The following is a 27,090-nucleotide window of genomic DNA, read 5'->3' on the forward strand; positions in this document are numbered from 1 at the left end:
CTGCTGATGGGGGCCTCGCGTGGGACGGGCCTCACGAGGAGTCTTGCTTGTGAAGCTTGCTGGTGGACCATCTGCTGGGCCCTTGATATGCGTCATGCCCTGGGCCGAAGGTAGACGGGCCTAGGTATTCCCGTGACACGTCCTTCAATTTAAAAGTTCCACATAGAATATCAAAGAACATGAGATGTGCTTGAGGGTCCTCCTCGTCCTCGGTTCCTACAAAGGCATGCCTTTTAACTTCCATAATGAGATTATATAGTCAATCGAATACTGTTTCGCATAATTTGTAGGATATACTATAGGAGATCTTGAAGTTATAACTGGAGCACAGTAATCTCTTACAGTCTTCTTTGGCTTCGGAGTAAGCGACATCTCTGCAAGCAAAGTGTTAAGCTCAACTGTTTAATTATTTTTGCATTTTTATATTAATGAAGCTTGTTGCTCCTGAAGAAAACGAGTAATATTATTTGGTAAATACATTCTTCCGGAACGAGTAGATCCCTGATACATCCATTTTGTATCATGTTTTATAATACTTTGTGGAGTAATTCTAGTGGCTTTTCTCTCATAATATGCAAGGTTTACACAAAGAGGGAGAATAGCGGCAGATGGAATTTTGCACCTGAAAAAGCTATGTTAGAGATACCTATTCTTCACATCTCCAAATGAGCTGAAATTTTACAGAGAATTATTTTGGAATATGTAATAAATATTGGAGAGAAGAACTACTGGAGGGGGGCTGTTAGGTGGCAACAAGGCACCAGGGCGCGCCAGACCCCCTAGCGTGCCTGGTGTGTAGTGGGCCCCTCAGCCCATATCCGGTGCCCATCTTCTGGTACATAAAGTCTTTTGACCTAGAAAAAAATAAGGAGATGACTTTCGGGATGGAGCGCCACCGTTTCAAGGCGGAACTTGGGCAGGAGCACTTTTGCCCTCTGGCGAAGCGATTACGCCAAGGGTACCCCCCCTAGGGGGAAATTGAAGCCATCGTCATCACCTACAACCCTCTCATCTTTGGGAGGCCAATCTTCATCAACATCTTCAACAACACCATCTCATCTCAAAACCATAGTTTATCTCTTGTGTTCAATATTTGTACTAGAACCTCAGATTGGTTCCTATGGGTGACTAGTAGTGTTGATTACATCTTTAGTTGATGCTATATGCTTCATTTGGTGGAAGATTATATGTTCATATCCATTATGATATTTTATATCCCTTTGATCTTGATCATGAATATTATTTGTGAGTAGTTTCCCTTGTTCTTGAGGCCACGGGAGAAGTCATGTTGGAAGTTATCATGTGAATTTGATATTCATTCGATATTTTGATGATATGTATGTTGTGATTCCCTTAGTGGTGTTATGTGAACGTCGACTACATGACACTTCACTATCTTTGGGCCTAAGGGAATGCATTGTTGAGTAGTTATTAGATGATGGGTTGTTAGAGTGACAGAAGCTTAAACCCTAATTTATGCGCTATTCCGTAAGGGGGTGATTTGGATCCATATATTTAATGCTATTGTTAGTTGTTATCTTAATACTTCTTTTGTAGTTGAGGATGCTTGTGAGGGGGTTAATCATAAGTGGGAGGCTTGTTCAAGTAAGAACAACACCCAAGCACCGGTCCACCCACATATCAAATTACCAAAGTAGCGAACGTTAATCAAACCAACATGTTGAAAGTGACTAGATTAAATTCCCATGTGACCTCAAGAACGCTTTACTTATTATCTGAGACTGTTCCGGCCTGTCCTTTGTCATCAAAAGGATTGTGCTACCTTGATGCATTTATTGTTACTTGTTACAAATTATCTTGCTACCAAAGTACCTATTACCAACAATTTCAGTGCTTGCAGAAATTGCCTTGCTGAAAATCACTTGTCATTTCCGTCTGCTCCTCATTGGGTTCGACACTCTTACTTATCAAAAGGACTACGATTGATCCCCTATACTTGTGGGTCATAAATCCCCTGTGACTTACAGGAAGCATCTACAATAACAATACCTGCAAACACAGTTACGAAACAAGTACTCTACGCTTAGCTCCCCGGCAATGGCGCTAGAAATTTTCTTGATGCATGCAAACCAAACAGGGTTGTGCAACACTTTCATGGAAGTATCCCAATTAATTATTGTCCCAATGAAGAGCAGAGGAGAGTATTTATGGTGGCGCTTCTGTCAACACACAAGGTGTCACAGTTCTTGTGTGAAGTAACTGCTTAAACTTCCGCAAATGTTGCTACTGTCCTAGTGGACGAATAAACCAGATAAAATGTTTGTAGTAATGAAGGTAAAAACTATTTAAAGTAAATAAACTAAATGGAAATGAGAATTGTGTTTCCTGTGATGAAGAGATCAGGAGTGGAGAGAATTCAGTCCATGGTAAGAATATATCAAGTGTTCCATTGCGACTGTAATACCGTTTACCTTGTATCATACTCATAGTATTTGATATGTGTGTTCTATAGGCAGATCACACTAAAGTTATGAAACTCCTCCTCTTAGGATTATATTTCATTCTATGGTCCTCCTTCACCGTTGCCATAGAGTGGTCGTTTCCACAATTAAGGTCCTTGGACCGGAACCAAGCATTAGGTTTCCTGGATCACCGTTATCTCATATTGCCTTCGGTCCTCATAGATATCTCCACCTATCACTGCGAAGGTCACAGATTTCCTAAACAATATGTATTACCTATGTAGGTCTTGAGATCATGTTGTGTGGGCCCTTAAATTAGACAACATGCATAGAGTTCACCATAGCATAACAACGTACTAGACAGATCATACTACTACAAATAAGAATGCCAACATATAGATTAGACATAGATAAATCTTGGCACTCACCTACAACTCCCACGCCTATGGGGAATTAATCACACATCATAAGAGAAACCATTCACACAAGGGATTAAACCCATGAAAACCATATCGAAAATACCGTGAAGATCCACAATAAGATGAAATGGATAATTCAACTAGTCTTGATCTCCAGATTAGAGTGAATAGAGTTTACAACTTGTTCCCACAAGTTTGAATTCCTATTACAATAGTGAAGGCTGAGAGGATGATGGAGATGAAATGACCAAAACTAAGAAAATTTCTGAAGGTTCTTCGGATCCCTTCTTCTTCTGTTCTAGACATGGTGGCAGCGGCTAGGGTTATCTTCTCCCCTGTGCTCCTTCATGAAAGTGTCTTGTATAGACATGGCAAAGCTCTTGGCATTTCATACGACTGCTCATATGAGCGCATGTGGTCGTATGGAAGATCGTCTTTTGATCTATTGTGCCTGGTGGCTTGGCTTTCCACAATGAAGTTACTCCATTTGGATTGATATGCAGTAATTTTCCTTAGCTTCCTTCCATATATGATATTTCCTGCCAAAAATGGAAAAATAATTTTCTTCTCTTTTGAAGATTAGCGTTTGAAATAACCAAGAAGTTACAAAGTTTCGATGAAACCAAATAAAATATCACAAATTCTCGAGCCATCATGCCACTTTATAGTTGTGATCATCTTTGTTTTTAGATTGATTAAAATAGTTCTCTAAGATAGCTTTGGATGCACTCTTACTTTTTAGACCAAATTCTCCCAAAAAGTAACTTCTCTTCAGCTAACACTAAATGCATGGGCCATCCGTAACATGTCCTAATAACTTGATATCTCTCCATTCTAGGAATTGGTGGGAAACCAAAATACAAAGTGCAAAACCTGTAAATTGAACGTTGTTTACTCCTACTCACGGAAGACACCATAGTTCAATGCGTAAATAGACATGTTAACATTTCCAACTGGAAAATATTATAGCTGTAACCATTATGGAGTGGAAAGTATCACACATGCGTGGTTGCGGGACACCTTCCATCTTTGGACCAAAAGTTTTCCACTCCTTCCTGGCTTCTACCCGTGCAGAGGAAGCCATTGTAGCCTTGTAAGTGGTGAGGAAGGATGGATGTTTTAGGGTTGTGTATTTAGTTATTGGATCTGCGAGGTTTCTATTTGCTTCTTGGTATGTATTTTAACGATGTTGACTTTGATAGGCTGGGATATTCGGAAGACACTATGATGGTTGGTGAGGACAAATGGAAAGGGATAGAGGTGGTGGGTGAGTACAACTTCCCAAAGGGGCGGCATGTACTTGCCGTTGACGACCACCATGTCTTCCTAAAGATCCTAGAGGCCCTCTTGCGCCACTGCAAATACCATCGTGAGCCTCTCAATCTTCATGCTTGCTCGAATCCATTAGAATTGAGGTTGTATGAGTTGTTATCTATTAATAATGCTTCTTGCTTAGTTTCATTTTGTGGAAAAAAAATGATGTAGAGACCATGGTGATGGATGTGAAGACAGCACTAAAGATGCTCAGGAAGGGGAAGGAGGAGTTTGACCTAGTGATCAATGACGTGCAGATGCCAGACACGGACACTTTCATGTTCCTTTAGCTCATCGGAGTTGAGATGGATCTCCCTACATAATCCGAAGTCCTATTTCTTCACATGAGCTAGTAGTGGTCATTAAGAACATTTATTACTATTTAGCGTTCAATATACACTGAGTGAATGTTCCTTGATAACATTTAATACCAATATTAAGATTTTTTTATGAAATCACATACACCTCCACTCGCCCTATTTTTTGGCAAAAATCATAAGAATGGGATCCGGAACCAACTAATGACCATTCTTTCAATTTTTACCAAGAAAAAATAGGGTGAGTGGAGGTGTATGTTAAAAATATTCTATATATTGATCTTAAATTCTATCAAGGAACATTCACTCATTGTATATTCAGTGATTAATAGTAATAAATGTTCTTAATAACCACCACTAGTTCATGTAAAAAAGTAGGACATTGGATTGAGCAGAGTCTACTTATGGAAGGGAGATCCATCTCAACTCTAATGAGCTGAAGGAGCATGAAACCGTCCATGTCTGGCTTGTGCACGTCGCTGATCACCAAGTCCAACTCATCCTTCCCCTTCCTGGGCATCTTTAGTTCCATCTATGCATCCATCACCATCATTGCTACATCGTTTTGTGTGCACAAAATCAAACTAAGAAAAAACACTATTCATCGAGAACAACTCATATAACCTCAATTCTAATGAATTAGAGAAAGCATGAAGATGGAGAGGCACACGATGGTATTTGCAGTTGCACATGAGGGACTCTAGGATCTTCAGGAAGACGGGGTCATCCTCAAGGATGAGTACACGCAACCCCTTTGTGAAGTTGTCCTCACCCACCGCCTCTATCCCTTGAATTTTGTCCTCACCAACCTTGACTGTGTCTTCCGAACTTCCCACCCTAGCAAAGTCAACATCATTAGTACACACACCAAGAAACAAACATAACACATAACCCTAAAGCATCCCTCCTTCCTCACCTCCTATAGGGCTACATTGGCTTCCTCGCCACAGGCAGAACAATGCAGAGGTCGGAGAGGAGGGTTGAATTAGTGCGAAGAGCTAAGGATGTAGGGAGCTATTTATAGGGGTAGTAGCAAGGAAGGAGTGGAAATCATTTGGTCAACAGACGGAAGGTGACCCTCATCCCCTGCATGTGTCATACTTTCCACTCCATAATTGTTGTAGCTACAGTTGTTTTCCCGTGGAAATGTCAACACGTCTATTTGTGCATCGGCCCATGGTTTCCTCCATGAGTAGGAGCAAACCATGTTCGATTTGCTGGTTTTTTACTTTATACTTTGGTTTCCCACCATTTCCTAGAGTGGAGAGATATCATGTTACTGGACTAGGTCAGGTCTGGCCCATGCATTTTAGAAACTTGGTGTGGGTCCAATCAAAAGTTTGTTTTTGGAAAATTGGGTCTAAAAAGTAAGAGTGCATCCAAAGCTATCTTAGAGAACTATTCTAATCAATCAAAAAAGGAAGGTCATCTTAATGATAAAGTGGTCTAATGACGGATTCAGGGCTCCGCATACCCAAGAAAGGTTTGAACTTTGGGGCGTGTGCGAAGAACTCAACCTCTCGAGCCGTCCGACTCGTCGTTCACACGGCCTAGCTCGATGAACAGGAAAGGAAAGAGACACGACAATTTACACAGGTTCGGGCCACTTTGCGGTGTAAGACCCTACTCCTGCTTTGGGGTGGATTACCTCATGAGGGGCTGAGGATGAACTGGTACCGAGGAAGAACAACCTCAAGAGGTCTGTTCTTGTGTGTGTGTGTGTGTGTGTGTGTGTGAGTGAGCTAGCGAGGGTTCAGATTGGATGCCATCGTCTCCCCCTTTCCTACGGTAGTGGCTAAGCTATATTTATAGTGGCCTTGGTCCTCTTCCCCCAAAACAAAGGCGGGAAGGGATCCCCCAGTGGCCAATTTTGAAGGGGGACAAGTAGTACATCTTATCCTGACGAAAGGTGGTCTTCTCCTGCAAGGCTTCTGGTCGTGACGCTGTAGTGGGCTCGGCGATGACACCCGTCATGCCGTCCTAGCGTCCTTGGTCTCGTTGCACGGGAATGGAAACCTTTGGCTGGTTCCTCGGGACTCCGCACCTGCACTTGCCTCCTTAGCACCAAAGAAGAAACCTGCTGCTCTGCGCCCCCTGGCGCCTGTCTGGCCATGGTCGTCATGGCTTGCGTCACCCCAAACCTCATGAGATGGGTGCTTGCATGGCTCCTCGCGAGGGTCTTGTCTTGCCGATGCTGAAGCTGGGCCATACCAGGCCGTCGATGGAGCCATGCCGTGGGCTGCAGGCAGGCAATTCTGGGTACCCTGGTTCCTAGGACGCTGATAGTAGCCCCCGGGCCCAAGGTGCACTCAGACTTGGCTTCGAGGCGAAGCCAAAGGGCAAGGATGAAGCGCCGCGGGCCCCAATTGCCCGCGGGCCAAGTGGACGCATGGTTCTTGATGGGACGTGGGTGTCTCCACTTCCCCATGTTGCCTCGGCAATCGTCCGATGCTACCTCTTGAGCACTATGTTGGTTTTCCCTTGAAGAGGAAAGGGTGATGCAGCAAAGTAGCGTAAGTATTTCCCTCAGTTTTTGAGAACCAATGTATCAATCCAGTAAGAGACTACACGCAAGTCCCTCGTACTTACACAAACAAATAAGAACCTCGCAACCAACATGATAAAGGGGTTGTCAATCCCTTCACGGTCACTTACGAGAGTGAGATCTGATAGAGATAATAAGATAAATATTTTGGGTATTTTTATGATATGGATTGAAAGTAAAGATTGCAAAATAAAATAGATTGGAAACTTATATGATAAAGGATAGACCCGAGGCCATAGGTTTCACTAGTGGCTTCTCTTAAGAAAGCATAAGTATTACGGTGGGTAAACAAATTACTGTCGAGCAATTGATCGAAAAGTGCATAATTATGAGAATATCTAGGCATGATCATGTATATAGGCATCACGTCCACGACAAGTAGACCGAAATGATTCTGCATCTACTACTATTACTCCACACATCGACCGCTATCCAGCATGCATCTAGAGTATTAAGTTCATAAGAAAAGAGTAACACATTAGGCAAGATGACATGATATAGAGGGATAAACTCAAGCAATATGATATAAAACCCATCTTTTTATCCTCGATGGCAACAATACAATACGTGCCTTGCTGCCCCTGCTGTCACTGGGAAAGGACACCGCAAGATTGAACCCAAAGCTAAGCACTTATCCCATTGCAAGAAAGATCAATCTAGTAGGCCACACCAAACTGATAATTCAAAGAGACTTGCAAAGATAACCAATCATACATAAAATATTTCAGAGAAGAATCAAATATTTGTTCATAGATAATCTTGATCATAAACCCACAATTCATCGGATCCCGACAAACACACCGCAAAAAGAATTACATCGAATAGATCTCCAAGAAGATCGGGGAGAACTTTGTATTGAGATCCAAAGAGAGAGAAGAAGCCATCTAGCTAATAACTATGGACCCGAAGGTCTGTGGTAAACTACTCACAGATCATCGGAGAGGCTATGGTGTTGATGTAGAAGCCCTCCGTGATTGATTCCCCCTCCGGCGGGGCTCCGGAAAAGGCCCCAAGATGGGATCTCTTGGGTACAGAAGGTTGCGGCGGTGGAAATAGTGTTTCGTGGTGCTCCTCGATGTTTTCGGGGTATATGGATATATAGGAGGAAGAAGTAGGTCGGTGGAGCTGCGAGGGGCCCACGAGGGTGGGGCGCGCCCAGGGGGCAGGCGCGCCTCCCTGCCTCGTGGCCGCCTCGCTTCTTTCTTGACGTTTACTCCAAGTCCCCTGGATCGTATTTGTTCCAAAAATAACTCTCCCGAAGGTTTCATTCCGTTTGGATTCCGTTTGATATTCCTTTTCCGCGAAACACTGAAATAGGCAAAAAAACAGCAATTTGCACAAGGCCTTGGGTTAGTAGGTTAGTCCCAAAAATAATATAAAGTGTATAATAAAGCCCATTAAACATCCAAACTAGATAATATAATAGCATGGAACAATCAAAAATTATAGATACGTTGGAGACGTATCAAGCATCCCCAAGCTTAATTCCTGCTCGTCCTCGAGTAGGTAAATGATAAAAACAGAATTTTTGATGTGGAATGCTACCTAGCATAATTCTCAATGTAATTTTCTTTATTGTGGCATGAATATTCAGATCCGAAAGATTCAAGATAAAAGTTTAATATTGACGTAAAAATAATAATACTTCAAGCATACTAACTAAGCAATCATGTCTTCTTAAAATAACATGGCCAAAGAAAGTTCATCCCTACAAAATCATATAGTTTGGTCATGCTCCATTTTCGTCACACAAGAATGCTCTCATCATGCACAACCCCGATGACAAGCCAATCAATTGTTTCATACTTTAGTAATCTCTAACTTTTTTCAACTTTCCCGCAATACATGAGCGTGAGCCATGGATATAGCACTATGGGTGGAATAGAATATAATGATGGGGGTTATGTGGAGAACACAAAAAAGGAGAAAGTCTCACATCGACGCGGCTAATCAACGGGCTAGGGATATGCCCATCAATTGATGGCAATGCAAGGAGTAGGGATTGCCATGCAACAGATGCACTAGAGCTATAAATGTATGAAAGCTCAACAAAAGAAACTAAGTGGGTGTGCATCCAACTTGCTTGCTCACGAAGACCTAGGGCATTTGAGTAAGCCCATTGTTTGAATATACAAGCCAAGTTCTATAATGAAAAATTCCCACTAGTATATGAAAGTGACAAAACAAGAGACTCTCTATCATAAAGATCATGGTGCTACTTTGAAGCACACGTGTGGAAAAAGAGGACAGTAGCATTGTCCCTTTTTATTTCTCTTTTTTTGGGCCTTCCCTTTTTTATTTGGCCTTTCTCTTTTTTGGGACAATGCTCTATTAATGATGATCATCACACTTCTATTTATTTACAACTCAATGATTACAACTCGATACTAGAACAAAATGTGACTCTATATGAATGCCTCCGGCGGTGTACCGGGAAGGGCAATGAATCAAGAGTGGCCTGTATGATAAATTATGCATGGTGGCTTTGCCACAAATACAATGTCAACTACATGATCATGCAAAGCAATATGACAATGATGAAGCATGTCATAAATGAAACGGTGGGAAGTTGCATGGCAATATATCTCGGAATGGCTATGGAAATGCCATAATAGGTAGGTATGGTGGCTGTTTTGAGGAAGATATAAGGAGGTTTATGTGTGACAGAGCATATCATATCACAGGGTTTGGATGCACCGGCGAAGTTTGCACCAACTCTCAAGGTGAGAAAGGGCAAGGCATGGTACCGAAGAGGCTAGCAATGATGGAAAGGTGAGAGTGCATACGATCCATGGACTCAACATTAGTCATAAATAACTCACATACTTATTGCAAAAATCTACAAGTCATCAAAAACCAAGCATTATGCGCATGCTCCTAGGGGGATAGATTGGTAGGAAAGACCATCGCTCGTCCCCGACTGCCACTCATAAGGAATACAATCAAAGAACACCTCATGTTTCAAATTTGTTACACAATGGTTACCATACGTGCATGCTACGAGACTTGTAATCTTCAACACAAGTATTTCTAAAATTCACAACTACTCAACAAGCACAATTTTAATATCACCATCCTCATATCTCAAAACAATTATCAAGTATCAAACTTCTCATAGTATTCAATGCACTTTTTATGATAGTTTTTATTATACCAATCTTGAATGCCTATCATATTAGGACTACTTTTATAACCAAAGCAAATTACCATGATGTTATAAATGACTCTAAAATAATATAAGTGAAGCATGAGAGATCAATAATTTCTATAAAATAAAACCACCACCGTGCTCTAAAATATATAAGTGAAGCACTAGGGCAAAATTATCTAGCTCAAAAGATATAAGTGAAGCACAAAGAGTATTCTAATAAATTCCAATTCATGTGTATCTATCCCAAAAGGTCTGTACAGCAAGGATGATTGTGGTAAACTAAAAATCAAAGACTCAAATCATACAAGATGCTCCAAGCAAAACACATATCATGTGGTGAATAAAAATATAGCCACAAGTAAAGTTACCGATGGACGAAGACGAAAGAGGGGATGCCTTCCGGAGCATCCCCAAGCTTAGGCTTTTGGTTGTCCTTGAATTTTACCTTGGGTTGCCTTGGGAATCCCCACGATTAGGCTCTTGCCACTCCTTATTCCAAAATCCATCAAATCTTTACCCAAAACTTGAAAACTTCACAACACAAAACTCAACAGAGAATCTCATGAGCTCCGTTAGTATAAGAAAACAAACCACCACTTAAGGTGCTGTAATGAAATCATTTTTTATTTATATTGGTGTTAAACCTACTTTATTCCAACTTCTCTATGGTTCATACCCTCCGATACTGGCCATAGATTCATCAAAATAAGCAAACAACACACGAAAAACAGAATCTATCAAAAACAGAACAGTCTGTAGTAATCTGTAGGTTTCTAATACTTCTGTAACCCAAAAATTCTGAAATAAATTGGTGGACGTGAGGAATTTGTCTATTAATAATCTGCAAAAAGAATCAACCTAATCTCACTCTTCGGTAAAAAAATGGCAGCAAATCTCGTGAGTGCTAAAGTTTCTGTTTTTTACAGCAAGATCGCAAAAACTTCCCCCAAGTCTTCCCAAAGGTTATACTTGGCACAAACACTAATTAAAACCATAAAACCACATCTAAACAGAGGCTAGATGAATTATTTATTACTAAAAAGAACCAAAAGTCAAGAAACAAAAATAAAATTGGGTTGCCTCCCAACAAGCGCTATCGTTTAACGCCCCTAGCTAGGCATAAAAGCAAGAATAGATCTAGGTATTACTATGATAATGATAAGGTAAATCGCGAAAACTCATCTCATACTCCCTACGTTCAGCAGCAAGATTTCTTTGTGGCAAGCAAAAGTAATCAAAAGGGCTAAATTTAACGGGACAAAAGTCCCCAAGATCAAACTCGAGAGGTATTGGTTCCTCCTTTGGCCACTCATATTGCACAACCAATTCATCATTATAAGCATTCCTTTTGAAAAAAACTCATGAGCCTTTGTTCAAGGGAAAAACCTAACCCATTATTTTGGATAGAAAATTATCATTAAGTTTAGAGATCATGTCAACAAGAACATCGGTAGGAACCTTCTTTCTAAGGTTTTCGTTAAAAGTAACATGATCTAAAGATCGTAAGCGCATTATGTCTTCTTGATAAAAAAAAGATTGCTTCTATGGGAGGACGGCCGGCGTCCACCCTATAATGCACAAAAATTTCATTGGCTTCTTTTATTATGAATCTGAACTCATGAGCCAAAAAGATGGTAGCTGCTCGCTTAACAGAAGAATGCTCAATATTAGAAAATTCTAGAAAAATCCTTTGGATGCAAGGGTGCATATGAATAAATTGTCTTTCAAGTTCAACTATGAGCAAAGATATAGCATCCGCAAAAATACTAGTTCTATGGAGAATAGACCCTCCCATAGTAGGTAAAGCACCGGCACAAGTAAAGAAATATTGAATAACTCCTTTTCCAATAATATTACCACTACCAATTCAAAACTTTTTTAGTGTGTAAAATAGTAGGTTCTTCATGAGGATCAACAAAAGCATCAAAGTTTTCCATGTTATTACCACTATCCTTATCAATGATAACCTCCCCAATTTCGGACATTAAGACAGCAAGAGGCACGCGAAAAGAGGCAAATGGAAAAAGAGGGCGAATAAAACGGCAAGGGTGAAGTGGGGGAGAGGAAAACGAGAGGCAAATGGCAAATAATGTAATGCGAGGGATAAGAGTTTGTGATGGGTACTTGGTATGTCTTGACTTGTGCGTATATCTCCCTGGCAACTGCGCCAGAAATCCTTCTTACTACCTCTTGAGCACTGCGTTGGTTTTCCCTTGAAGAGGAAAGGGTGATGCAGCAAAGTAGCGTAAGTATTTCCCTCAGTTTTTGAGAACCAATGTATCAATCCAGTAAGAGACTACACGCAAGTCCCTCGTACCTACACAAACAAATAAGAACCTCGCAACCAATGCAATAAAGGGGTTGTCAATCCCTTCACGGGCACTTACGAGAGTGAGATCTGATAGAGATAATAAGACAAATATTTTTGGTATTTTTATGATATAGATTGAAAGTAAAGATTGCAAAATAAAATAGATTGGAAACTTATATGATAAAAGATAGACCTGGGGGGCATAGGTTTCACAAGTGGCTTCTCTCAAGATAGAATAAGTATTACGGTGGGTAAACAAATTACTGTCGAGCAATTGATAGAAAAGTGCATAATTATGAGAATATCTAGGCATGATCATGTATATAGGCATCACGTCCATGACAAGTAGACCGAAACGATTATGCATCTACTACTATTACTCCACACATCAACCGCTATCCAGCATGCATCTAGAGTATTAAGTTCATAAGAATAGAGTAACACATTAGGCAAGATGACATGATGTAGAGGGATAAACTCAAGCAATATGATATAAACCCCATCTTTTTATCCTCGATGGCAACAATACAATAGGTGTCTTGCTGCCCCTGTTGTCACTGGGAAAGCACACCGCAAGATTGAACCCAAAGCTAAGCACTTCTCCCATTGCAAGAAAGATCAATCTAGTACGCCAAACCAAACTGATAATTCGAAGAGACTTGCAAAGATAACCAATCATACATAAAAGATTTCAGAGAAGAATCCAATATTGTCCATAGATAATCTTGCTCATAAACCCACAATTCATCGGATCTCGACAAACAAACCGCAAAAAGAATTACATCAAATAGATCTCCAAGAAGATCGAGGAGAACTTTGTATTGAAATCCAAAGAGAGAGAAGAAGCCATCTAGCTAATAACTATGGACCCGAAGGTCTGTGGTAAACTACTCACACATCATCGGAGAGGCTACGGTGTTGATGTAGAAGCCCTCCGTGATCGATTCCCCCTCCGGCGGAGCTCGGGAAAAGGCCCCAAGATGGGATCTCTTGGGTACAGAAGGTTGCGGTGGTGGAAATAGGGTTTCGTGGTGCTCCTCGATGTTTTCGGGGTAAATGGATATATATAGGAGGAAGAAGTAGGTCGGTGGAGCTGCGATGGGCCCATGAGGGTGGGGGCGCGCCTAGGGGGCAGGCGCGCCTCCCTGGCTCGTGGTCACCTTGCTTCTTTCTTGACGTCTACTCCAAGTCCCGTGGATCATGTTTGTTCCAAAAATAACTCTCCCGAAGGTTTCATTCCGTTTAGATTTCGTTTGATATTCCTTTTCTGCGAAAAACCGAAGTAGGCAAAAAACAGCAATTTGCATTGGGCCTTGGGTTAGTGGGTTAGTCCCAAAAATAATATAGAAGTGTATAATAAAGCCCATTAAACATCCAAAACAGATAATATAATAGCATGGAACAATCAAAAATTATAGATACGTTGGAGAAGCATCATCCGACTTGACAACTTCCTGTTGCATGCAGAAAAACTATCATTACTCGAGATCGTGGGAGGTCGGCAGTTGGCCTTCCTCTGCTATAAATGGGAGAGGGGGCGGAGCCCCCTGCTCATCTCCGTCTTCTCGCTGCTTGCTCCTCCTTCTTGCTCTTTGTCCTGCCATCTTCTTGACGTCGTCGCGGAGCCCATGGCACCAGTGAGAAGGTTTTCCGCTGCGGAGAAGGGAAAAACCTCTCAGGTGGAACCTGAGCTGCTCCCGCCAAAGAAGAGGCCTGATTGCTCTCTTGACGCCGTCGCGGAGCCCATGGCGACGCGGTCTTGGCATGAACGAGCTCTGCCAGGCTTCCTTGTCCCCGTGTATGCCCGCGCGCAAAGCCCTGCACATAGGGACGGCGGCCGACGCCGCGACGAGCGGAGTCGTAGAGGAGAACATGCGGTGGCGGTACGGCCACCCCACTTGCGAACCCATGCCGAATGTCGGATTTGGGGCTCCGCAGACCCAAGAAAGATTCGAACTCTGGGGTGCGTGCGAAGAACTCAATCTCCCCAGCCTACCAACATGGAAAGGAAAGAGACACGACCGTTCACCCAAGTTCGGGCCACCTTGCGGTGTAAAACCTACTCCTACTTTGTGGTGGATTAGCCTCGAGGTGGGCTGAGGATGAACTAGTACAGGGGAAGAATAGCCTCAGGAGGTGTGTTCTTGTGTGAGCGGGTGAGGGTGTGGATGGTATGATTCATCCCTCCCCTTCTATGGAGGTGGCTATGCTATATTTATAGTGGCCTTGGTCCTATTCCCTCAAAATGAAGGCGGTAAGGGATCCCACAATGGCCAAGTTCGAGGGGAGACAAATAGTACATCATATCCCGACGAAAGGTGGTCTTCGCCTGCAACGCTTCTGGTCGTGATGTCGTGGTGGGCTCGGCGATGACCTCCATCCTGTCGTCCTGGTGGTCTTTGTCTTGTAGGACGGAAATGGAAACCTTTGGCTGATTCCTCGGGACTCCTCTTCTACACTTGCCTCTTTAGCACCAAAGAGGAAACCTGCTATACTGCGCCCGCCTGGCCTTGGTCGTCATGGCTTGCGTCATCCGGACCTCACGAGGTGGTCGCTTGCATAGAAGTCTCCGCTCCTCAGGAGCGAGCCTAGGGAGCTTGCTCCCTCATAGGTCTTGGTGTCGTCCACCTCGCGAGGCTTGGCCTCTCGTGCGGGTCTTGCATTGTTGATCCTGGAGATGGGCCATACCAGGCCGCCGGGGGAGCCACATCGTGGGCCACATGTTGGGGAACGCAGTATTTCAAAAAAATTACCTACGATCACGCAAGATCTATCTAGGAGATGCATAGCAATGAGCGGGGAGAGTGTGTCTATGTACCCTCGTAGACCGAAAGCGGAAGCGTTTAGTAACGCGGTTGATATAGTCGAACGTCTTCGCGATCCAACCGATCTAAGCACCGAACGTACGGCACCTCTCGTTCAGCACACGTTCAGCTCGGTGACGTCCCTCGAACTCTTGATCTCGTTGAGGCTGGGGGAGAGTTCCATCAGCACGACGGCGTGGCGATGGTGATGATGAAGTTACCAGTGTAGGGCTTCACCAAAGCACTACGACGATATGACCGAGGTGTGTAACTGTGGAGGGGGGCACCGCACACGGCTAAGAGAAGACTTGGTGTGCCTTTGGGGTGCCCCCTCCCACGTATATAAATGGGGGAGGAGAGGTGACCGGCCCAAGGGGGGAGCGCTAGGTGTGGGGAGTCCTACTAGGACTCCCTAGTCCAAGTAGGATTCCCCTCTCTTTTTTCCTTTTTCGGAATAGCAAAGAGGGAAAGAGAGGAGAAGTAGGAGAGGGAAAGGGGGGCGCTGATACGTCCATTTTGCGTCATGCTTTTATATCGATATTTATTGCATTATGGGCTGTTATTACACATTATGTCACAATACTTATGCATATTCTATCTTATTTTACAAGGTTTCCATAAAGAGGGAGAATGCCGGCAGCTGGGATTCTAGGCTGGAAAAGGAGCAAATATTAGAGACCTATTCTGCACAGCTCCAAAAGTCCTGAAACTTCACAGAAGACGTTTTCCAAATATATAAAAAATACTGAGAGCAAGAAGTTCACCAGGGGGCCACACCCTGCTCACGAGGGTGGGGGCGCGCCCTACCCCACTGGGCACGCCCCTACCTCGTGGGCCCCTGGTGGCCCTCCGATGACCATCTTCTGCTATATGAGGTCTTTCGATGAGAAAAAAAAAGAAGCCATCTTCTTGGATTAAACTCCGCCGCCACGAGGCGGAACCTTGGCAGAACCAATCTAGGGCTCTGGTGGAGCTGTTCTGCTGGGGAAACTTCCCTCCGGGAGGGGGAAATCATCGCCATCGTCATCACCAACGCTCCTCTCATCGGGAGAGGGCAATCTCCTTCAACATCTACAGAGATGTGAAGAAACTAATCTTTTCTTGAATTGGGAAAAGTGCCACTTTATGGTTAATGAAGGTATTTTCTTGGGGCATAAAGTTTCTGAAAGAGGTATTGAAGTTGATAAAGCCAAGGTTGATGCTATTGAAAAGATGCCATGTCCCAAGGACATCAAAGGTATAAGAAGTTTCCTTGGTCATGCCGGTTTTATATGAGGTTCATTAAGGACTTATCAAAAGTTACTCGGCCTCTGACTAATTTATTGCAAAAAGATATACCATTTGTTTTTGATGATGATTGTGTAGAAGCATTTGAAATACTTAAGAAAGCATTGATCTCTGCACCTATTGTTTAGCCGCCTGATTGGAATTTACCCTTTGCATTTATGTGTGATGCTAGTGATTATGTTGTAGGTGCTGTTCTAGGACAAAGAGTTGATAAGAAACTAAATGTTATTCAATATCCTAGTAAAACTCTAGACAATGCTCAAAGAAATTATGCTACTACTGAAAAAGAATTCTTAGCAGTTGTATTTGCTTGTGATAAGTTTAGACCTTATATTTTTGATTCTAAAGTAACTATTCACACTGATCATGCTGCTATTAAATATCTTATGGAAAAGAAAGATGCTAAACCTAGACTTATTAGATGGGTTCTCTTGCTACAAGAATTTGATTTGCATATTGTTGATAGAAAGGGAGCTGAGAACCCCGTTGCAGACAACTTGTCTAGGTTAGAAAATGTACTTGATGACCCACTACCTATCGATGATAGCTTTCCTTATGAGCAATTAAATGTCATAAATTCTTCTCATACTGCTCCATGGTATGCTGATTATGCTAATTACATTGTTGCTAAGTTTATACCACCTAGTTTCACATACTAGCAAAAGAAAAAGTTCTTCTATGATTTGAAGCATTACTTTTGGGATGACCCACATCTTTATAAAGAAGGAGTAGATGGTGTTATTAGACGTTGTGTACCTGAGCATGAACAGGAACAGATCCTACGCAAGTGTCACTCCGAAGCTTATGGAGGACACCATGCTGGAGATAGAACTGCACATAAGATACTGCAATCTGGTTTTTATTGGCCTACTCTCTTCAAGGATGCCCGTAAGTTTGTCTTATCTTGTGATGAATGTCAAAGAATTGGTAATATTAGTAGACGTCAAGAAATGCCTATGAATTATTCACTTGTTATTGAACCATTTGATGTTTGGGGCTTTGACTATATGGGACCTTTCCCTTCTTCTAATGGTTATACACATATTCTAGTTGTTGTTGATTACATTACTAAGTGGGTAGAAGCTATTCCAACTAGTAGTGCTGATCATAACACTTCTATTAAAATGCTTAAAGAAGTTATTTTTCCAAGATTTAGAGTCCCTAGATATTTAATGACTGATGGTGGTTCACATTTCATTCATGGTGCTTTCCGTAAAATGCTTGCTAAATATGATGTTAATCATAGAATTGCATCTCCTTATCACCCTCAGTCTAGTGGTCAAGTAGAATTGAGTAATAGAGAACTCAAATTAATTTTGCAAAAGACTGTTAATAGGTCTAGAAAGAATTGGTCCAAGAAACTAGATGATGCATTATGGGCTTATAGAACTGCATATAAAAATCATATGGGTATGTCTCCATATAAAATGGTCTATGGAAAGGCATGTCACTTACCTCTCGAACTAGAACACAAGGCTTATTGGGCTATTAAAGAACTTAATTATGATTTTAAACTTGCCGGTGAGAAGAGGTTATTTGATATTAGCTCACTTGATGAATGGAGAACCCAAGCCTACGAAAATGCCAAGTTGTTTAAAGAAAAGATTAAAAGATGGCATGACAAAAGGATACAAAAGCGTGAGTTTAGTGTAGGTGATTATGTATTGCTATACAACTCTCGTTTAAGATTTTTTGCAGGAAAACTTCTCTCTAAATGGGAAGGTCCTTACGTTATCGAGGAGGTCTACCGTTCCGGTGCCATAAAAATCAACAACTTCGAAGGCACAAATCCGTAGGTGGTAAACGGTCAAAGAATCAAACACTATATCTCAGGTAATCCCATAAATGTTGAAACCAATGTTATTGAAACCGTAACCCCGAAGGAATATATAAGGGACACTTTCCGGAACATTTCAGAATCTGAAAAGGAATAGGTATGTGGCACGGTAAGTAAACCGACTCCAAAACAGTTTTTAAGGCAATATTTCTCCGTTTTGGAATATTTAGAAAAATAGAAAAATAAGTAGCAGTCCGGGAAGGACACGAGGCCTCCATGAGGGTGGAGGGCGCGCCCTACCCTACTAGGCGCGCCCCCCTACCTCGTGGGCACCTCGTTGCAATTAGTAGTAAGTAATAAAGAGAGCGAGGTTTTAACATATAAATATACTATCTTGGACATCTTTTATGATTGTGAGCACTCATTAAAATATGACATGCTAAAGAGTTGACATTGGACAAGGAAGACAACATATTGGGTTATGTTTTATTACATCTGAGATGAATTATATTTTCTTGGATCTTCCAACATGATGAGCTTGCCTTTCCCCCTCATGCTAGCCAAATTCATTGCACCAAGTAGAGATACTACTTGTGCTTCTAAATACCCTTAAACCAGTTTTGCCATGAGAGTCCACTATACCTACCTATGGATTGAGTAAGATCCTCTAAGTAAGTTGTCATCAGTGCAAGCAATAAAAAGTGCTCTCTAAATATGTATGACTTATTAGTGTGGGAGAAAATAAGCTTTATACGATCGTGTGCTATGGAAGAAATAAAAGGGACAGCCTGCATAATAAAGATCCATATCGCAAATGGCGATATAAAGTGATGTTCTTTCGCATTAAGATTTTGTGCATCCAACCATAAAAGCGCATGACAACCTCTGCTTCCCTCTGCGAAGGGCCTATCTTTTACTTTTATCTCCTACATTGCATAAGAGTCGTGGTGATTTTCACCTTTCCTTTTTACATTTTATCCTTTGGCAAGCACAATATGTTGGAAAGATCCTGGTATATATGGCTAATTGGATGTGAGTTTTCATGAACTATTACTATTAACATTACCCTTGAGGTAAAACGTTGGGAGGCAAAACTATAAGCCCCTACCTTTCTCTATGTCAGATTAAAACTCCATACCCATAAGTGTTGCGTGAGTGTCAGCAATTGTGAAAGACTATATGATAGTTGAGTATGTGGACTTGCTGAAAAGCTCTTAACCATTGACTCTTTCCTATGTTATGATAAATTGCAATTGCTTCAATGACTGAGATTGTAGTTTGTTAGTTTTAAATGAAGTTTATGATTCATACTTGATATTGTGATTGAATTATTACTCTAGCATAAGAAATTATATGACAAGAATTATATAAGTTATTGTTCTAAGAATGATCATGATGCCCTCATGTCCGTATTTTATTTTTATCGACACCTCTATCTCTAAACATGTCGACATATTTTTTGATTTCGGCTTTTCGCTTGAGGACAAACGAGGTCTAAGCTTGGGGGAGTTGATACGCCCATTTTGCATCATGCTTTTATATCGATATTTATTGCATTATGGGCTGTTATTACACATTATGTCACAATACTTATGCCTATTCTCTCTTATTTTACAAGGTTTACATAAAGAGGGAGAATGCCGACAGCTGGGATTCTGGCCTGGAAAAGGAGCAAATATTAGAGACCTATTCTGCACAGCTCAAAAAGTCCTGAAACTTCACGGAAGGTGTTTTCCAAATATATAAAAAAATACTCAGTGGAAGAAACTCGCCATGGGGGCCACATCCTGCCCACGAGGGTGGGGCGCACCCTACCCCCCAAGGCGCCCCCTACCTCGTGGGCCCCCTGGTGGCCCTCCGGTGTCCATCTTCTGCTATATGGAGTCTTTCGATGGGAAAAAAATCATAAGCCATCTTCTCGGACGAAACTCCGTCGCCACGAGGCAGAACCTTGGCGGAACCAATCTAGGGCTCTGGCGGAGCTGTTCTGCCGGGGAAACTTCCCTCCCGGAGGGGGAAATCATCGCCATCGTCATCACCAATGCTCCTCTCATCGGGAGAGGGCAATCTCCATCAACATCTTCATCAGCACCATCTCATCTCAAAACCCTAGTTCATCTCTTGTATCCAATTCTTGTCTCCAAGTCCGGGATTGGTGCTAGTAGGTTGCTAGTAGTGTTAATTACTCCTTGTAGTTGATGCTAGTTGGTTTAATTGGTGGAAGATCATATGTTCAGATCCTATATGCATATTAATACCCCTCTGATTATGAACATGTTTATGCTTTGTGAGTAGTTACTTTTGTTCCTGAGGACATGGGAGAAGTCTTGCTATTAGTAGTCATGTGAATTTGGTATTCGTTTGATATTTTGATGAGGTGTATGTTGTCTCTCCTCTAGTGGTGTTATGCGAACGTCGACTACATGACACTTCACCATTGTTTGGGCCTAGAGGAAGGCATTGGGGAGTAATAAGTAGACGATGGGTTGCTAGAGTGACAGAAGCTTAAACCCTAGTTTATGCGTTGCTTCGTAAGGGGCTGATTTGGATCCATATGTTTCATGCTATGGTTAGGTTTACCTTAATACTTTTGTTGTAGTTGCGGATGCTTGCAATAGAGGTTAATCATAAGTGGGATGCTTGTCCAAGTAAGGGCAGCACCCAAGCACCGGTCCACCCACATACCAAATTATCAAAGTACCGAACGCGAATCATATGAACGTGATGAAAACTAGCTTGACGATATTCCCATGTGTCCTCGGGAGCGCTTTACATCATATAAGAGTTTGTCCAGGCTTGTCCTTTGCTACAAAAGGATTGGGCCACCTTGCTGCACTTTATTTACTTTTGTTACTTGTTGCTCGTTACAAATTATCCCATCACAAAACTATCTGTTACCACTTATTTCAGTACTTGCAGAGAATACCATGCTGGAAACCGCTTATCATTTCCTTCTGCTCCTCGTTGGGTTCGACACTCTTACTTATCGAAAGGACTATGATAGATCCCCTATACTTGTGGGTCATCAGCCGCCGCCCCCACCCCTTGTCCAATTCGTACTGCGCAAGGGGAGGCATGCACCACCTCCCTAGCCAGCCCTCTCTCCTCCAGTAAGGCCCATGTATGGCCCATTAACTTCCCAAGGGGGAGGGTTCCGGTAACCCCCGGTACTCTGAAACTCATCCCATACGACCCGAACCATTCCGGTGTCCGAATGTAACCTTCCAATATATGAATCTTTACCTCTCAGCCATTTCGAGACTCCTCGGCATGTCTGTGATCTCATGTAGGCTCCGAACATACTTTGGTTCAGCAAATCACATAACTGATAATACAAATCATCATTGAACGTTAAGCGTGCAGACCCTACGGGTTCGAGAACTATGTATACATGACCGAGATACATGTCCGGTCAATAACCAATAGCGGAACCTGGATTCTCATATTGGTTCCTACATATTCTTTGAAGATCTTTATCGGTCAAACCGCATGACAACATACGTTGTTCCCTTTGTCACTGGTATGTTACTTGCCCGAGATTCAATCGTCGGTATCATCATACCTAGCTCAATCTCGTCACCGGCAAGTCTCTTTACTCGTTCTGTAATGCATCATCCCATGACTAACTCATTAGTCACATTGCTTGCAAGGCTCATAGTGATGTGCATTACCGAGAGGGCCCATAGATACCTCTCCGATACACGGAGTGACAAATCCTAATCTCGGTCTATGCCAACTCAACAAACACCATCGGAGACACCTATAGAGCATCTTTATAATCACCCAGTTACGTTGTGACGTTTGATAGCACACAAGGTGTTCCTCCGGTATTCGGGAGTTGCATAATCTCATAGTCTGAGGAACATGTATAAGTCATGAAGAAAGCAATAGCAGAAAAACTAAATGATCATTATGCTAAGCTAACAGATGGGTCTTGTCCATCACATCATTCTCTAATGATGTGACCCTGTTCTTCAAATGACAACACATGTCTATGGCTAGGAAACTTAACCATCTTTGATTAACGAGCTAGTCAAGTAGAGGCATACTAGGGACACTCTGTTTGTCTATGTATCCACACATGTACTAAGTTTCCGGTTAATACAATTCTAGCATGAATAATAAAAATTTATCATGATATAAGGAAATATAAATAACAACTTTATTATTGCCTCTAGGGCATATTTCCTTCAGTCTCCCACTTGCACTAGAGTCAATAATCTAGATTACATAGTAATGATTCTAACACCCATGGAGTCTTGGTGTTGTTCATGTTTTGCTCGTGAGAGAGGCTTAGTCAATGGGTCTGCAACATTCAGATCCGTATGTATCCTGCAAATCTCTATGTCTCCCTCCTTGACTTGATCGCGGATGGAATTGAAGCTTCTCTTGATGTGCTTGGTTTTCTTGTGAAATCTGGATTCCTTTGCTAAGGCAATTGCACCAGTATTATCACAAAAGATTTTCATTGGACCCGACGCACTAGGTATTACACCTAGATCAGATATGAATTCCTTCATCCAGACTCCTTCATTTGCTGCTTCTGAAGCAGCTATGTACTCTGCTTAACACGTAGATCCCGCCATGACACTCTGCTTAGAACTACACCAACTGACAGCTCCACCATTCAATATAAATGTGTATCCGGTTTGTGACTTAGAGTCATCCGGATCAGTGTCAAAGCTTGCATCAATGTAACCGTTTATGATGAGCTCTTTTTCACCTCCATAAATGAGAAACATATCCTTAGTCCTTTTGTTGTAGGGTGGAACCCTAAGTGAAGATCTTTCACGAATTGGAGGGGAAATCCCCAAGAACAAGATGAACACAAGAGAGAAAACAAGAGGAAAACTCAAGAACAAGTCCAATCACACATACACTAGACTCACAAACACATAAGATCCACAAGGTACATGAACAATCAAAAGGAAAGATACAAGGTAGAGTTCATCTCAAATCCAAAGGAGATGAGGTCTTGGTGATCTAGGCAGATCCTTCCCTCAAGGGGGTCTTGAATCCCTAGGGATCTTCTCCAAAGGAGGACTTGTACTCCAATGGAGTCTTCTCTGTCAAGAGGAATCCCACAAGGGGAGATACATGAGCTAAGCTCTAATGTTTAGATCTATTCTTAGCTAAGTCTAAATGGAGGAGGAAGAGGAGTGTATATAGTTCCAAGGGATGAAGGGGTAAGCAGGGGCGAAATGGGGATTTCATGGGCAAAGCCCGCAACAACACTCAGGGGGGGCCCGTGTGCACGGGGTAAGTGGAGCCCGTGCGCATGGGGTATCCAGAGACCTGACGCATGAGCCCGTGCGCACGGGGTCCGCGGGGCCTGTAGACACGGGGGTCCCGTGGGCACGGTACACGCCCGTGCGCATGGGGTCTTCAGGACCGCCGGCCTGGGAGGCCCGTGGGCACGGGGTCGGAGGGGCCCGTGCGCATGGGGTCGCCTGGGAGCTGCTGTCGTCTTCTTGGCGCTTCCTTCTCCGCTTCCAGGCTTCCCTCTTTGATGGTATAGATGTTCTCTTCTTCTTGGACTCTTCCTCGATGAATGTGTAGCTCCGCTCACACCTATGTATGCACACGAGAGAGGGGTCAAGTAGTATACCATCCTCGAAAGATACAAGTGGACACATGTAAAGGAGATGATTCACCTTTGTATGTATGAAGTATATGTGGCACGTGTCACTTTCCAAATGGACTCTTGCCATGGTGATGTCCATAGGATGCTCCGCATCACCTTTTCAGGTATTTCAGCATGTTCTTGACCGATGTCCAGTGATCCACTCCAGGATTACTTTGGTACCTCCCTGCTAAACTAATAGCAAGGCACACATCAGGTCTAGTACACAACATTGCATACATGATAGAACCTATGGTTGAGGCATAAGGAATGACTTTTAGTTTCTCTCTATCTTCTACAGTGGTCGGGCATTGAGTCTGACACAACTTCACACCTTGTAACACATGCAAGAACCTTTCTTTGACTAATCCATTTTGAACTTCTTCAAAACTTTATCAAGGTATGTGCTTTGTGAAAGTCCAATTAAGCGTCTTGATCTATCTCTATAGATCTTCATGCCAAATATATAAGCAGCTTCACCGAGGTCTTTCATCGAAAAGTTCTAATTCAAGTATCCTTTTATGCTATTCAGAAATTCAGTATCATTTCCTGTGACACCCCGAGACCGATGTGCCAGGTGTCCTCCAGTTATTCGCCGTCGTTGCCATGTCATTCGCTTGCGTGTTGCATCTTGTCATTGAATCATATGCATTGCATCATCATGTTTTCAAAACTTGCATTCGTCCGGGTTTCCCCAGTTTTGTCTGTTGTCCGTTCTGAGCCCAGACATACTTGCACGCACCTGCGGCATGTCCGAAATAGTATTTCATAAGTGTCCGGAAAATGTTCTCGGAATGGGATGAAAGTTGGCGTGTGTTCTTATTTTAGTGTAGATAGACCGCCTGTCAAGTTTCATCGCATTCGGAGTTCGTTTGATAGCCCAACCGTTAAACTATAGCGGCATTATAGCCGGTCTAACGTCGGACGTTTTCGGTCTCCGGAAACAGTCGCCGGGCCTCTCCTCTTCTCTCTTCTCAACCCTTTGCCTTCTGCACTACCTACCGCCGGGTCCAACCTAACCTCTTTCATCAGCCCGCGGCCCTCCTCGTGCGCGTCCGAAAATTGTCCCGGACCTGACCCAAGCAGTCGTCACCGTCGTGTCCGGATCATCCCCAAACATCTACAAAACGTCTTCGTTTTTCTCTTTGGGCTACCTAACCTATTTTTCCCGTCCGTCTGATTAAGATCGGAGGGACCAAATGCCCCTATCCAAAAATCCACTTACTACATATAGACCAATCCCCTAGGCAGCAACCCTAGAATCTAGGGACTTTGTCCCGTCGAGCCGCCGCCACCTACCGTATCTTCCTCGGGATCCAGATCCAATCCACCTCCTCGCCTAGATCCAACTGCATCTCGCAGCGCCTGCAGCCTCCGTCTGTCCAGCCACGCCACCGGCAGACCCAACAGATGAGCCTCGCCCCTGCTCCTACATTCCTCTTTTGATCCTCTCTCTCACTGCTCATCTCTTCCCCCTGTCTCTTCCTCTACAGGAACGCCCGCGCCGGCCGCTCACGAAGGCCACGACCAGACCCGCCGCTTCCCGCTCCTGCCGGACCCCCCCTGTCGCGCCGTACTCCTTCCCCGAGCTCCTCCTCGTCGACCCAGCAGCAGCACCGAGCCACCGGCGAGCAGCAGCGGCTCCTTCCTCTGAAATGCCCCGAGACCGATGTGCCAGGTGTCGTCCAGTTATTCGTTGTTGTTGCCTTGTCATTGCTTGCGTGTCATGCATTGCATATCATGTCATCATGTGCATTGCATTTGCATACGTGTTCGTCTCATGCATTCGAGCATTTTCCCCGTTGTCCGTTTTGCATTCCGGCGCTTCGTTCTCCTCCGGTGGCCATTTCTAGCTTTCTTTCATGTGTGGGGATTAAACATTTCCGGATTGGACCGAGACTTGCCAAGCGGCCTTGGTTTACTACCGGTAGACCGCCTGTCAAGTTTCGTACCATTTGGACTTCGTTTGATACTCCAACGGTTAACCGAGGGACCGAAAAGGCCTCGTGTGTGTTGCAGCCCAACACCCCTCCAATTTGTCCCAAAACCCACCAAACTCTGCTCCATCACCTAGAGCGTTCGATCACGATCGCGTGGCCGAAAACCGCACCTCATTTGGACTCTCCTAGCTCCACGTATGCCTATAAATAGACCCTCAACCGAATTTCGGATCTCTCCCTCTCCCCGAAACCCTAATTTCACCTCCGCGCGCCGGACACGTCCGCCCGGCGCCGGACACGTCCGCTCGGCGCTGGACACGTCCACCGCCGCCCCCCTCGCCCTATCCGCCGCCACCACGTGGCAACCGGCCACCTCCCACCGCCACGGGCCCGAAGGCCCAAGGCCGGCCCCCGACGCCGCCACCGCGGGCCGCGCCCCACGCCACCGTCCTCCGCCGCGCCCCACGCCGCCGTCCTCCGCCGCCTCCCGCCGTCCTCCACCGCTGCCGCCTCGCCGGGCCGCCACCGCCGCCACCGCGGGCCGCCGCTGCCGCCGCCACCACGGGTCGCCGCCCCGCCGCCCGCTCCTCTCCGGCGACCGGAGCCCGGATCCGGCCGCCCCCTCCAACTCCGGCCGTCTACAGCTCCGGCGAGCTCGGATCCAGTCGTGCCTCGTTTTCCGTGCAGATCTGAGATATTTTGGATCGGTTGACTTTCTCTTTCCGAAACCCTAATTTTTATGCAAACTTTGACATGTGATATCTCTGCATCCGTAGCTCCGATTTGGGCATATAGCATATCAAAATGTTCGTCTCAGAGAGTACATCATTTCATTCCATTGCATCATTTTTATTTGAGTTCATCTTGATGCCCGAAATGCTGTTAGAAGGAGGTTTCGTGAGTTAATTGTCAAATCTGCTAGTTCATCTTAGACTTTTGTCATTTTTGCCATGATTATTGTGTGCATGATACACGTGTGAGTCCTACATACGTTTTGTTAAGGATTTTGTTATCTTTCCAGAGGTGCAACCCATGCATTTTTGTGATGTGTGTGGTGACTAGTGCAAGCTTGCAAAGTGAGGCACCCGGTAAATATGTTTTCAGGGACTTAGTAGTTTTCACTAAGTCTGGGATTGTTTATCTCACGATGCCATATGTTCTTGTTGTTTCCTAGTGATC

The sequence above is a fragment of the Triticum dicoccoides genome, chromosome 3A, assembly GCF_002162155.2.
Source record: "Triticum dicoccoides isolate Atlit2015 ecotype Zavitan chromosome 3A, WEW_v2.0, whole genome shotgun sequence".
NCBI lineage: Eukaryota > Viridiplantae > Streptophyta > Magnoliopsida > Poales > Poaceae > Triticum > Triticum dicoccoides.